This window comes from Phoxinus phoxinus, assembly GCF_949152265.1.
Source record: "Phoxinus phoxinus genome assembly, chromosome: 1".
NCBI classification, from domain to species: Eukaryota; Metazoa; Chordata; class Actinopteri; order Cypriniformes; family Leuciscidae; genus Phoxinus; species Phoxinus phoxinus.
In genome coordinates this window covers 3,083,555-3,096,615 of record NC_136876.1, presented here as the reverse complement: position 1 = coordinate 3,096,615, position 13,061 = coordinate 3,083,555, and the positions used below count along the sequence as shown (strand labels likewise).

The 13,061-nt window shown below is 39.8% G+C and overlaps 2 protein-coding genes across 2 annotated transcripts in view; both read right to left on the bottom strand.

Annotated features, from left to right (window-relative positions):
- Window positions 1–8,002, bottom strand: part of LOC306996367 (uncharacterized protein) — a 215,511-nt gene extending 207,509 nt beyond the window's left edge. The window contains exon 1 of the mRNA XM_079608779.1: window positions 7,830–8,002. The gene's annotated coding sequence lies outside the window, so the exon portion shown is untranslated. The remainder of the gene's footprint in view (window positions 1–7,829) is intronic.
- LOC306996400 (uncharacterized protein) overlaps window positions 1–13,061 on the bottom strand; it is a 42,660-nt gene that overhangs the window by 13,021 nt on the left and 16,578 nt on the right. The gene's annotated exons all lie outside the window — the stretch shown is intronic.

Below are 13,061 nucleotides of genomic sequence, written 5' to 3'. Positions count from 1 at the left end.
CAAAGAGAGCAACAGTTCAGGATTATCTCCACTCAGAATCAGCCTAACATAAGAAAAAGGAAAACTGAAACATGTGGGCTTCATCACAAGACGACAGAATGGCGAGCGCTAACTTACAGCAAAACAAACCACGAGGCTAGCTATGTTAGCAATTCCTTAAGCACTCAAAACAGCAGTTCTCGACACATCTCAACTAAATATGTGCACTCATCATACTATCGGTCTTTGTCAGACACGTGGGTTTGTTGTGTGTGACGTCACCGCGCCGCCATTTTTGAGGTATCGCTACTGACTGTGAGCATTGAAGAGATTACAATAGTAGAGAAAACAAGTAAATAACTCGCAAAACTGGAGAAGCACAAGAAAACTGAGAAAAGGTCGTACCGCAATAAACTTGATAAATATGGCAGGTACCGTTATTTGGAGAAATTGTCATCCATTCAGAACATAGATCCATATATGAGCTGATTGCAGTGAGTTGGAGTGCTGATCGCGAATTGTTTTCCTCATCCTCATACTTGGACATTGTAAACTATCTTGTTTATGGTATAAGCGCATATACCAGTGAACAATTTAAAAACTATAAATCTCTTAAAGCCCACGGACATTTCATAAACGGCTGTGTACAGGATTTATTTACATTCCCACCGAAGGACACAGTAGTAATAGCAAAGATAGGTTTGCTGTATTGATGATGATGATAATGTCATGTTAAGGATGTTTTAGTTTGAAAAAAGAATGAAAAACACAATTCTCCAACATCAGAATACCCCAGCATCGATACCTTACAAATGGCGGTTACGCCCATAATGCACTTCGTGTATCGCGAGTGTGACGTCACCTGACAAAGACCGATACACGTACAAGTTACCATGTGCACTACAGCTAAAGTTGCAACCGGTATATTTCAAGTTTACATTGCACTGATGTGAACACGTACCTCTCTCAGTCCAGTAGAATGCAGACTGAGAAACGAACGCTTTAAGTCAGTATATGACCACCGCCAGCCTCTATCCGATAGAGGGCGCACTTACACGACAAACAACTCTCCCAATACCTGTGAGCTACCATGAAGTGACTGAACAATACAAGATTATGGTGAAATAAACTCACATACCCACAAAATAGAAAATGGAAGGTTGCAAAAATATTTGTGATTCTTTAACCTGTTACATAAGCATTTATGTCTGTCTATCTATTCATGGTACAGTAACTGATGCCAATTCCAAAAAAAATTATTGCTAATCCTAACATTATTCTGCTTCTTCATTATAAATCCAGGTATAGAAAAAATATAGAAAATTATATAAATAATTTAAATTCTTCCAAATATAAATAATGGTAAGAAAAACAGTTCATAAACATAAACACAGAAATAAACTTTCATATAGTAGCCAACAAATCCCCTCAGTCTGCTGACACCAATGAAATGAGCTTTAAGTGACAATGTACTGGAGATCTGGAGACATCAGCATAATAAATGAGGTGAAAACAGGAACTATTGTCATGAAATAAAGAGTGTTTTCAGCAGATCTGTTAATATTGATGAGCCTCAGACTATCAACACTCATTCAACAAGCCATTCAGGATCATCAGCAGATCATCTCACTTTATTCTGAGTGTTTGCTGTTAGAAACACATTATTTGAGTCAGATAGATGACTAAAGACTATTAAACTGCTCCATTGAAAGACAATACTGTTATTTCTCACACTATGACATGGATAAAACATCAATAACACAAAAACAATCACTAATGACACTCATCCTCATTAACCACTACAGATAAATAATTACAGCAGCATAATATGTCCAAATTAATCTAACTTAATAATTTTTTTAATATTTGAGCCAAAACCAAAAATGTGTTAGGTTGTGCCCCTAATAAAAAAAATCCAGTTCATTCCTTATTAAATGTGTTTTTAGGCATTGTGTTTGTGTTGACTATTACATGTATATATTGTGTTTCAGCTCAGCTGATTTTTGGATTGATCGTAAAGAAGATGGAAGTTTATAAGTGAGATTAAAAACAAGCTTAAAAGCAGCAAGCCATTATCGATCATAAATTTATAAGAAAAATTGGTAACACTTTATTTTGATGGTCCCTTTGAGCATTCTGTTAACTATAAGTAACTGTGCAACTACATGTCAACCAATTCTCATTAGAGTATTAGTAGACTGTCTGCTTAATATCTGCAAACTCTTTATTGTGACCGTATAATCATGTTTTGTTTTAGAACCGAATACGGTATATTATGTATTAGTAAGTGCATTAGTAGAAAGTTTACATTTTACTTGTTTGCAATGGATTTTTTAAGACTATCACCGGTCACCTGCAAGTCTCCTGTACTTGTGAAACCATAGTGAACATTACGTGATACTCTTAACTAACATACAAGTTTAAGAACACAAAAATACTTCAAAACAACTGCAACACGGACTGCATTGCAGGTCTTTAGACGCATAAGCTGCAGCAATGTCACCACTATCCATCTGGACAGGCTGGGTTTCGAGGCGGCGAGACCCTTGGTGCGCCCACAAAACGAAACGAAAAGCTGCTCCGAGCGCCTGAAGGCGGCGGAGCGTGTGATGTAAATTCTCAGCGCTCTGACAGGACAGAGGAGGTTAGCGTCGACCTCGCTGCCGGATGTCGGCAAAGCTGAGAGTGAAATGATCTGCGCTCTAAAGGGGGTGCCGATCACTTTGGGGACATAGCCATGTCTCGGTTTAAGGACGACTTTAGAGTCCCGGCACCAACTCCGGGAACCACGTCTGGTTCTCTCATCGGGGGGCTATGAGGAGCATCGAGTGATGTGTTTCCCGGATTCTCCTGATGACCTGTGGTAACAGTGAGACCGGAGGGAACGCGTACAATGGGCAGCTGGGCCACGCTTGGGCCAGGGCGTCCTCGTTCTTCGAAAAAAACCTTGGGCAGTGGGCGTTGTCTTTCAACGCAAAGAGGTCGACTTTCGCACTGCCGAAAAGGCTCCACAGTAACTAGACTGTCTGCGGGTGCAGGGACCATGTTTCCCGGGGGAAATGTTTGTCCGGGCCATCATTCAGGCGTCCCGGCACATGCACGGCTCTGAGCGAGCGCAGTGAGTGCTGAGCCGAAACGAACAGGCGTTCTGCCAGATCGCAGAGGACTCTGGATCTGACACCGCCCTGGCGGTTCACGTAGGATACCACAGACATGTTGTCCGTGCGAACCAGTACGTGGTGGCCCCGCAGAGATGGGAGGAAGTATTTCAAAGTGTTCTCGACCGATATCATCTCCAGACAGTTTATGTGAAGGCACTTCTCCGAGTCTGACCAGAGGCCAAAGACCGGTTTGCCCTCGAAAAGACCGCCCCAACCCAGGTTGGAGGTGTCCATCGAGATGACTTTTCGGTAGGAGACAACTCCCATTGTCACTCCCCGCTGATACTAGTCGGCCGCTATCCAGGGCTGCAGAGCTGAAACACAGCTCTGAGTCACTCTGATTCGCGAGCCGCCGGAGGCCCAGGCTCGGTGAGGTACACGAGCGTTCAGCCAGCGTTGCAGAGGGCGCATACGCAGTAGACCCAGCCATAGCACTGCTGCGGCTGAAGCCATAAAGCCCAGCATTCTCTGAAACGTTTTCAATGTGGGGGGAGCGAGAAGCTCGATGGGAAAGTTCCGGCGAGCGTTCGCAGGCGACAACGGGCTCCGGTGGTCTCTGGGCGCTGCGTTTCTTCTTACACGGGCCACTGGAGAGAGGCGGAGCGACAGCTTCGGCGCCAAACACGGCAAGTCGAGCCCGCAGGGTCGACCTTTGGCAGTTCTTCGCAGTGGATGCAGCCTCCCGAAGACAGAGCAAGGGCTGCATGGTCTCGGCCCAGGCAGAGAGCGCAGATCACATGGCGGTCTCCGTCTGCAAGAGCCACAGGAAAAGCGAGGCATTTTGCAACAAACACCTCGTACTCTTTCAGACACGTGAGTCGCGGCGGGGAACACACGGAGAAGGATATAAAAAGGATACTTTGTCGCCGGATAGTGTAGCAGGCACGGATGGCTGAAGGCGGCGAAGACGGCCGGTTTCCTCAGACGCTTTCCTAGGCTCGCTGGTCACTTGATTCAACGGCGGCGGCTTCTCTCGGAGTCCAGCGATGCGTAGAGCTCGGTGAAGAGATGAAAAATCAGCTAAGCAGCCCGTGAGCCCTTCCTTTAATACGCTAAGCCACCCCCAATCCGGCGGGCTATGACGCGTGAGGGCGCGAAGCGTCCTCATTGGGCGTGACGTCACGTTAGCTACTTGCATCTTTTGTTATTGGCCAATGCCTGCAGACTGCAGCCAATGGAAATGCTTCTTTATCAGTGCACGTCTTTCTTACTACTCACAGAACTTCAAAACAGACCGCTTGAGGTAAATAAATAATCTTGGATGATGAACTGTAATATTGTTCGAAAATCTGAATAGAAACCGCAGGGCTCCAGACTGCGACCAAATGGTCGCATTTTGCGACCAAAATTTGAGAGTGTGCGACTGAATTTTACATCCAGTCGCACGTGCGACCAGTAAATGTCCCTTTTTTTTTTTTTACACGTTAAACGTGGAAGGGGCTTATCAATGAATCCGGAATGTGTGGCAGTGCGAGAAGAATAGGGAACGGCCACTGTAAGAGGCTAATGTGTGGAGGGGGAGGGTCCTAGAGATTCGCGAGCGCGCGTTTAAACGTCTGTAGGAAGGAGACGGAGACAAATATCACAACCTGCTATGTGCGTCTGAGCAACGAGCAAGCGAACTATTGACTCGTTCTTCCGACCTGCGGCTAGTATGCCAGTTAAATTCACTTGCTGGCTTCTCAAATAAAACACTACAACAGCGATAATAATAAAAAAACGTGAAGGAAACGATTACTCTTTGTGCATTGTTCAATGTGAGTGCCAAATGCTCGAACATGACCTGTCATTTACGGCGTCATCACCCGGGAGTTGATAGCGCACAAGCGCAGGCGAGACCTGAACTGCAGATGTTACCATCGGTGTTTAAACTAAACTCATTTATTTTGCCAATGCAAACATTCAAGAGCAAGACGTGAAAGAGAACTCGCGTCTAGATTTGTGCGCGCGTGTGTGTGTGTGTGTGTGTGTGTGTGTGTGTGTGCGCGCGCGCGAGTGTCTGTATGTATGCGTAGGTTACTCATCTCGGACAGCACGCAAATATTATCTTTCAAGTTATCTTTCAAGTCTTGCTCTTGAATGGACAAATTCACACAAAAAGTATGTCAACATGTCCGTCTTGATGAGCTCGTATCCTAGCAGACATAGTATCTGTTATGCCTTAAGTGAACATATGAAGAAAGACACTCACAGTATCGGCGTAGGCCTACTGAATCAGCTCTGAATTAAATAGCTTTTGTAACTTTAATAAGGATTCATCTTTAATTTATACAGTCAAATATGCAATGTTATTTTACATTTGATTATTTTATTCAATTTCTGTACCTGAAAACTAATGTTAGACCTACCTGAAAAGCATAGTTTATTTGATTAGTAGGCTAGGCTATCTTTGCTCTATTGTATTTATTTGTGCTTTTGCTTGTGGGTAGATTATTTCTTAATTTTTTTGACAGTAGTCTTTTTCCCCCTGAACATAACACATACCGAATCATATCGAAACCGTGAACCTAAAACCGTGATACAAACTGAACTGTGAGCTATTTGAAATGTTGCAGCCCTAGTAGCCTAGTGTCACAGTCGGATGATGATTCAGAGTGAGAGGTTTTAGTGGTGATGAAAAAGGCCGAACCACCATCTTCTGGAAGACTGGCGGTGAGAATTCAGCTGGTTGAGGTAGTGCTGTAAGGAGACGAATTCCATGAACTGCGAATGTTGCAGTCGCTACCCCATAACTGCGGGGAACACGAAGTTTGCCGACAGTGCAGGCACTTCACCGTTTAAACACAATACTCTATTTAAACACAATCTTATCCTCAAGCGTAGAGTATGCGGTGACATGTTAATAAATCAACTGCCGGTTGCTTTTAGAAGACAAGAAGCTGTAACGTTAAATCAGAGCGCAAAGGCATTGTAATTTCTGCATCTATTATCAAAGTATTTATTAGTAATACACTGGAAATTAGTAGAAATGTGAATATTTGGTTAGTATGTTGATTTACGGTGTGCGCTCCTAAATTTCCTGGTTGTGCTCCTAAAATTTTCAGTTAGGGGCCACTGTGCTCCTAGTGAAAAAAGTTAGTCTGGAGCCCTGAACCGTTACTTTAACAGATGATATAACAGAAACTTTCGTATGGGTAAGCTGTATTAACGTAGCTGAAATTATCCGGTCTAAAATAATAAATAAATGGCCATCTTAATATTCAAAATCGAATTTACGTTACACGTATCGAGTGGAAAAAAAAAAACAGTAACAGATCCAGAAACGCACACCGTAGGCTAATCCAGAAATACATGCGTGAGATGCACAAAACACACACAAAAGGCGCCACATGCTGGTCAAAACTGTAAATGTAATACAAATGATACATTTTACAAACCAACTGCAAATGTGTTTAACAGTTACAAAGTGAAATCTATTAAATACAATCTACTGGTAAAGTTTTTGTTTTGGCAAATAAATAATACAAATACCATAAATCCCCATAAAAGACTGAGTGGCAGCATTTTTTTGAAAAACATCTAAAAATGGAAAGAGCTTTACGATTGACTGCACAATTAGATTTGACAACAAATCTGAAGTATATTTTTTTACAGAATGGCGAAAGCTACGCAAATGGATCACTGCAATTCAGAGGAACAACTGATTTCCAGGCAGTGAAAGGTGGATTTGCAGTTATCATTTTGAAACAATATGGGTATTTAGGGGTAAATTAATACCCTACAGTATATATTGTATTCAATTAAATATTGACACCGTATAATTCTGCATAATTGGATGTTTTAAATAAACACTGACAAAAAACTATACGTTTTAGGGCTAATCTGAATCTAAGTTTTTAAACGTTCAAAACAATATTACTGTAACCATGCCTCATTTCACATCCTTTTCCCACATAAATTTGAAATATTCCAAATGACCCCCCAGCAGGAGTTTATTGCAATCATTATGTTGTTGCGCATCATCAACCTTTTGTCACAATGGCACTGTATGACTGATGTATCGGTTTCATTTCAGATTTTTCCTCTTATTCAACTTGTAGACAAATTTAAATATCTAACATTCTGATTAAATATTTGTAAATAAATGTATTTGTCAAATACAATGACATTCACAAACTGACAGTTTGCCACCCTTATTTTAATTGATGGTAAAAAATTAAATAAAAGACAGAAAGATAGAAAAGAGTTTGAAGGAGATAGTCAGTTCGACAGAATGAAAAGATAATTATTATTATAATTTTTTTAAATAGTCCGCCCAGTAAATTGTGCCCATTTCCAAAACTGTGAATGGTTAATTCCTATCAAGCAAGCTGATTGAATCTGTGCTGTATAGTGCTAAAAGCACAGCGTGTGCAACGCGAGCTGTTACCAATGACAACAGATAGTAACGCACATAGCCAATATGATCGCACAAGCCACGATGTAGCTACCCCTAGTAATTTCACGAGCACAAGGATTCTCTGATGACAGAGATTTAATGATTGGTTCACCATGAGGATAACCATCCAACTCAAGATGCCGTGAGAACTAAATACACAACAAATAAAGTTAAAATAAAGAATATAAAAGACATAAATAAAGCAATGTTGTCTTTGTAAACTTTTCCAAACAGAATTAAGTTCACTTTAACAGCATAACTATATTTACAGAGATCACTTTTTTCCACACAGCAATACAGCTGAAACTTACTTCATTGACTGCTTATTACCAAAGGAGAACTTAATCTTGCATCTTGTAATATCTTCTGTAACTTCAGATGAGTAAATTAACTTTAATACACTTTAGAAATGTGGAATATAGCTTCAGCTTGCCATGCGGTGTAGACAACTTTCTTCCTGAGTCTTCTTCTTCTTCTTCTTTTTAATTGGCGGTTTGCAACTATTTCTTGTGCATTACCGCCACCACTGGACTGGAGTAAGGCACGGGAATTACTTGCTATTCTTTACTGTTATAAACAAACTAAATATACCAGCAATTAAATTAATTGAATTTGACTGATGACTATTTTTCAAGATGGCGGCAGGAGCAGTAGGCATTGGCACAGCTCTTTTAGTGTACAACCTGCTTTTTAACTTTCTAAGTCCTAATTCCAGTTTTTTGGTTGATCATTTCACAAACCATTCAATACTTAGCGGATATGATAAAATAACCGTTAATAGAGCTGACTGGTTAATTAAACAAACACACAGAGCCTTGGTTAATTTCGGACATGGGAAGCATATTTTAGTGGTAACATTTATTTATCCAACTTTATACACACGAGTGAAGAAACATGTAAAGATAGTAACTCGACGCAATCAAAACGAAGGTTTAGGCCTAATCATTATGATTTGTTTATTATTATCGGGTGATATTCATCCCTGTCCCGGTCCACACCACGCAAAAACAACGAACTTCCTGGATTTTGCGTCGGACATGGCTGTCTCTCAGGTACGCACGCTGGGTCGTGGGACGTTGCTGTCTGATTATGAACAACAAACTAATCTCCTTTGCTCTGGTGCGCCGGGATCTGGTGGCGGCGTCTTGCCCGCGTGGAGTACCGTGACGAGCTTGGAGGTGGGCGAGTCCCAATGGCTAGGTACTAACGTTACCATCATGGACCGGCGTCGCACTGGCCCAGTGGATTCCATGTCGGATACAGCCATCTTTCGGGATGCTGCTGGTCGTGGTGATGATGTGGGGGGCTTCGCAGCGGGGGGGCCTGAGTTGCCGGTCGTTGACACGGGTTGCCGGGCTGCAGTTGGCGTTCAGCGGCGTGTCCATGAGGGATTGTTGTCATCTGAGGCAGACTTGGATTTCCGTGTGGTGAGTGGGAGTGACACCGACTTTCAGGCGAGCTCAGGTATTTCAATACCTCTGGTGAATTATGTTCCTCTGGAGTCACCAAACAATTCCATTTTTGTTAACTCTGGTTTAGGTATATCACAAGGGTCTGCAAAATCTATGCAAAATGTAACGAGTAAGGTTTTAAATCAAGGTATTGTTAAAAATAAGAAATGGGGATTCTTTCAGACAGTAAATCAATCTAGAACAATATGGGATGCTAAAGTCAAGCCAAAGGGTCTCTTAGGTGGCCATCTTAATATACGAAGTATTATATCAAAAAGTGATCAAATTCATCATCTTCTACTAGACTCTAACTTAGATTTTCTTTGTTTATCTGAGACATGGCTTCATAAAAATTCTCCTTCTGCAGCACTAGATGTACCTGGTTTTAATTTGTATAGGAGAGATAGAACTGTTTCTAAGGGAGGTGGTGTTATGATTTATGTAAAAACTACCATCCAGTGTAATGAAATTGCGTGGGCAAATGACATGGATTTGGAATGTATTGGTTTGAACCTTATATTATCATCACAAATGTCTTTTGTACTAATTGTAATTTATCGCCCACCATCCTCTAATATTAGTTTCTATGACAATTTGAAACAATTGCTTAAGCAGTGTGATTTTAACAAGGAAGTTATTATAATGGGAGATTTTAACATCAATTGGGAAGATAAAACCGTCAGAAAGAATCTTAAACAGATAACCGATCACTTTGAGCTGAAGCAAATGATTAATGGGCCTACTAGAATAACTAATTCAACAAGTTCTCAAATTGATTTAATTTTTAGTAACCGCACAGAGAGAATTTTAAAAACTTTTAATATGTTAACAGGCCTTTCTGATCACAATCTGACTCTAGTGGCCAGAAAATTATCTAACAAGAGATTCAATTCATCCAGAAAGAAATATGACACCTATGGCATTCCAAAATGTAAACTAGATGATTTCAGAGATGCAGTTCATCAGACGGAGTGGGAGGATATATTATTCGGTAAAGATCAATATGAAGACAGTCAAATATTTTCTAAAAAATTAGAGAGTATTATTAATGAATTTAGTTGTAAACTTAATCCTAAAAATAAAAAATATACCGTCCCATGGATTAATTCAGATATTTTTAAATTAATGAAAAAACGGGATCTTGCTTTAAAAATAGCAAATAGATCAAAGTCTAGTCATGATAGACAATATTTTGCCATGTTACGGAACAAGGTAGTAAAGTCATTGAGAAAAGCAAAGGCTGATTTTTTCCTGAGGATAATTAATGAGGCTAGGGGTAATTCTAAAACAATCTGGAATAAGTTGAGCTATTTAACAGGTGACAAAAGAAAAGATAGGTCATCACTTGAATTGATGGTTAACGGGAAGCTGACTAACAATCCAGCTGATGTAGCCGAAGAACTAAATCATTATTTTGTTGACTCGGTAGTCACAATTGCGCAATGTTTTTCTCCTAAGTACATAGACACTTTAACAGTAAATACAGATGAACAAGCCCTTGTTTTAAGGGCAGTTTCTGAAGTAGACGTCATGAGAACAATTACATCTCTTAAATCATCCAGAGCTAAGGACACATTTGGCATGGATGTGGTAATGCTTAAAGAGCTTAGTGAGTCGCTAGTTAGTCCGATCACTAAAATTATTAATCTGTCAATTTCTCAGGGGATGTTTCCAAGTGTTTGGAAGTCATCTGTTATTGTGCCTATATTCAAAAGCGGTGATCCTCACTCAGCTAGTAATTACAGACCTATTAGTATTTTGCCTATAGTCTCAAAGATTGCAGAAAAATTAATGGCTGCACAAATTACAAATTATTTAAATAATTCTGTTGCTTTACATCCAATGCAATTTGGCTTCAGAGCAAATTATTCAACAGAGATGGCAAACTGCTATTTCACTGAAAAAGTTAAGTCTCTGTTGGATAAAGGAGGGGTTGTCGGGGCTGTCTTTCTTGATCTAAGGAAGGCCTTTGACACCGTAAATCACAGAATTCTGCTGTCAAAATTATTAAGTTTTAATTTCTCGCCACATACGTTGAAATGGATTGAATCATACTTGTCAGGTCGCACACAGTATGTAAGTATACAGAATTATAAATCAGCTCCTCTAAGTATTTCTACTGGTGTTCCACAAGGATCTATCCTGGGCCCTTTACTTTTTACTTTATACATAAACGATCTTCCTTCAGTCTGTCCTAATACTAATATTCAAATGTATGCAGATGACACTGTTATTTATATACACGGACGTAGTGTGTCACAAGTTGCAAACGACCTTACAGAATCCCTGGTTCATGTTGCAGCTTGGCTAGAACATTGCTGCTTACAGTTAAACATCTCTAAAACAGTGTGCATGTTTTTCACCAAAACTAAGAATTTAAGTATAGTGCCAGATGTATCTGTATCAGGTGAAAAATTACAAGTTGTATCTGAATATAAGTACCTTGGTATTCTGATTGATTCTAAATTGTCATTTAAGGCACAGGTTAAAAAGGTCTGTAACCAGGTCAGATTTAGTTTATCAAATTTTAGATTTATTCGTGATTATATGTCGTCTAATGCCGCTTTAATGTATATGCAGTCAATGATTGTTTCTAATATTACCTACTGTTTAACTACTTGGTCACACGCTAATATCACTACTCTGAAACCACTAGAGTCTTTGTATAAACAATCATTAAAAACTCTTGATAAGAAATCAGTTAGGTTTCATCATTGTTCCATATTAGAAAAATACAACTTACTAAACTGGGATAACTTGATCAAATATGTACATATTTGTTTGATGTTTAAGACTATACATAGCCTGTCTTCACCACTAAAACAGTTTGTGAATGTTAGAACAACTACTCAACGATTTACAAGGGGTGGGGAAAGAGAGGATTGTATTATCCCTTTCAAAAAATGTAAATTTAGCCAGGCTGTATTTTCGGTAAAAGCTGCAATGGAATGGAACTGCGTCCCACTAAACATTAGACGATTAGATGCGTTTGGTCCATTCCAGTTTCAGCTTAAAAAATGGTTACTGACTACTCAACACTGTCAACATTAGCATTGTATCTTTGACAATGGACTTTGTTGTGTTGTTTTCTGCTCTGCTTTTATCTTTCTCTCCATTTTTATTACCATTATTTTTCATTTCTATGCGTTTTGTGTATGTATGTATGTGTATGTATATATATGTATATACGTGTCTATGCGGATATATGTATATGCTTATATATGTGTGTATTTATGTGTATATGTATATATGGTCATATGATGTGTATATGTGTGATGTTTTGTCTGTTTTTAGGGTGACTTTTTCTTAACATTCTGTCAAGGGTCTACAGATGTAAAATAGCCTTTTAGGCTAATTCTGGCACATTTACATTTATGTTTATTAATGTGCATTGCCCCTGTAAACACAATAAAATGAAATGAAAAATGAATAATAAAATAAAAAAAAAAAAAAAATTAAAAAAACACTTATATCCTTTTTAACAGGCCTGTACTTTTCAAAAAAAAAAATAATAAACCAAAATTTTCCCTTGAGCTTCTGGGGCAAAGTATATCTGGGGCCGTATTCACAAAGAATTTTAAGGCTAAAAGTAGCTCCTAACTGGCGAATTTAGGAGCAACTCCTAAAAATAATGGGCGTGTCACTTCTAACTTTAGGACTCCTAATTTTTTTCACTAAGAGTAATTCACGAAGCATTTTAGCCCTAAAAGTAGCACCTGAGTCTGGGACAGCTTAAAAGAAGTCGAGAGGACTCCTAACTCACTAAGACCTATTCACAAAGGATCTTAAAATCACCGCGCGACACAGTGTGTTGGAGACACTCAATGACACGGAGTTATTACAAAGACACCGCCTTAACCGTGAGGGAATACTGATTGTTGTGGATCTTGTGAGGGATGCAATAACAGCGCCAACTAATCGCAACAACCCAATCAGTGCCGAATTGAAATGTTTGATAACACTTCGCTACCTGGCAACGGGGAAAATGCAATTGTGTGCCGACGATCTAGCGATATCCCAGCCATCGGTAATGCAGATCCATCCACCAAACCATCAATGCACTCTCTGTAGACCCCATATTATTCGACAGTT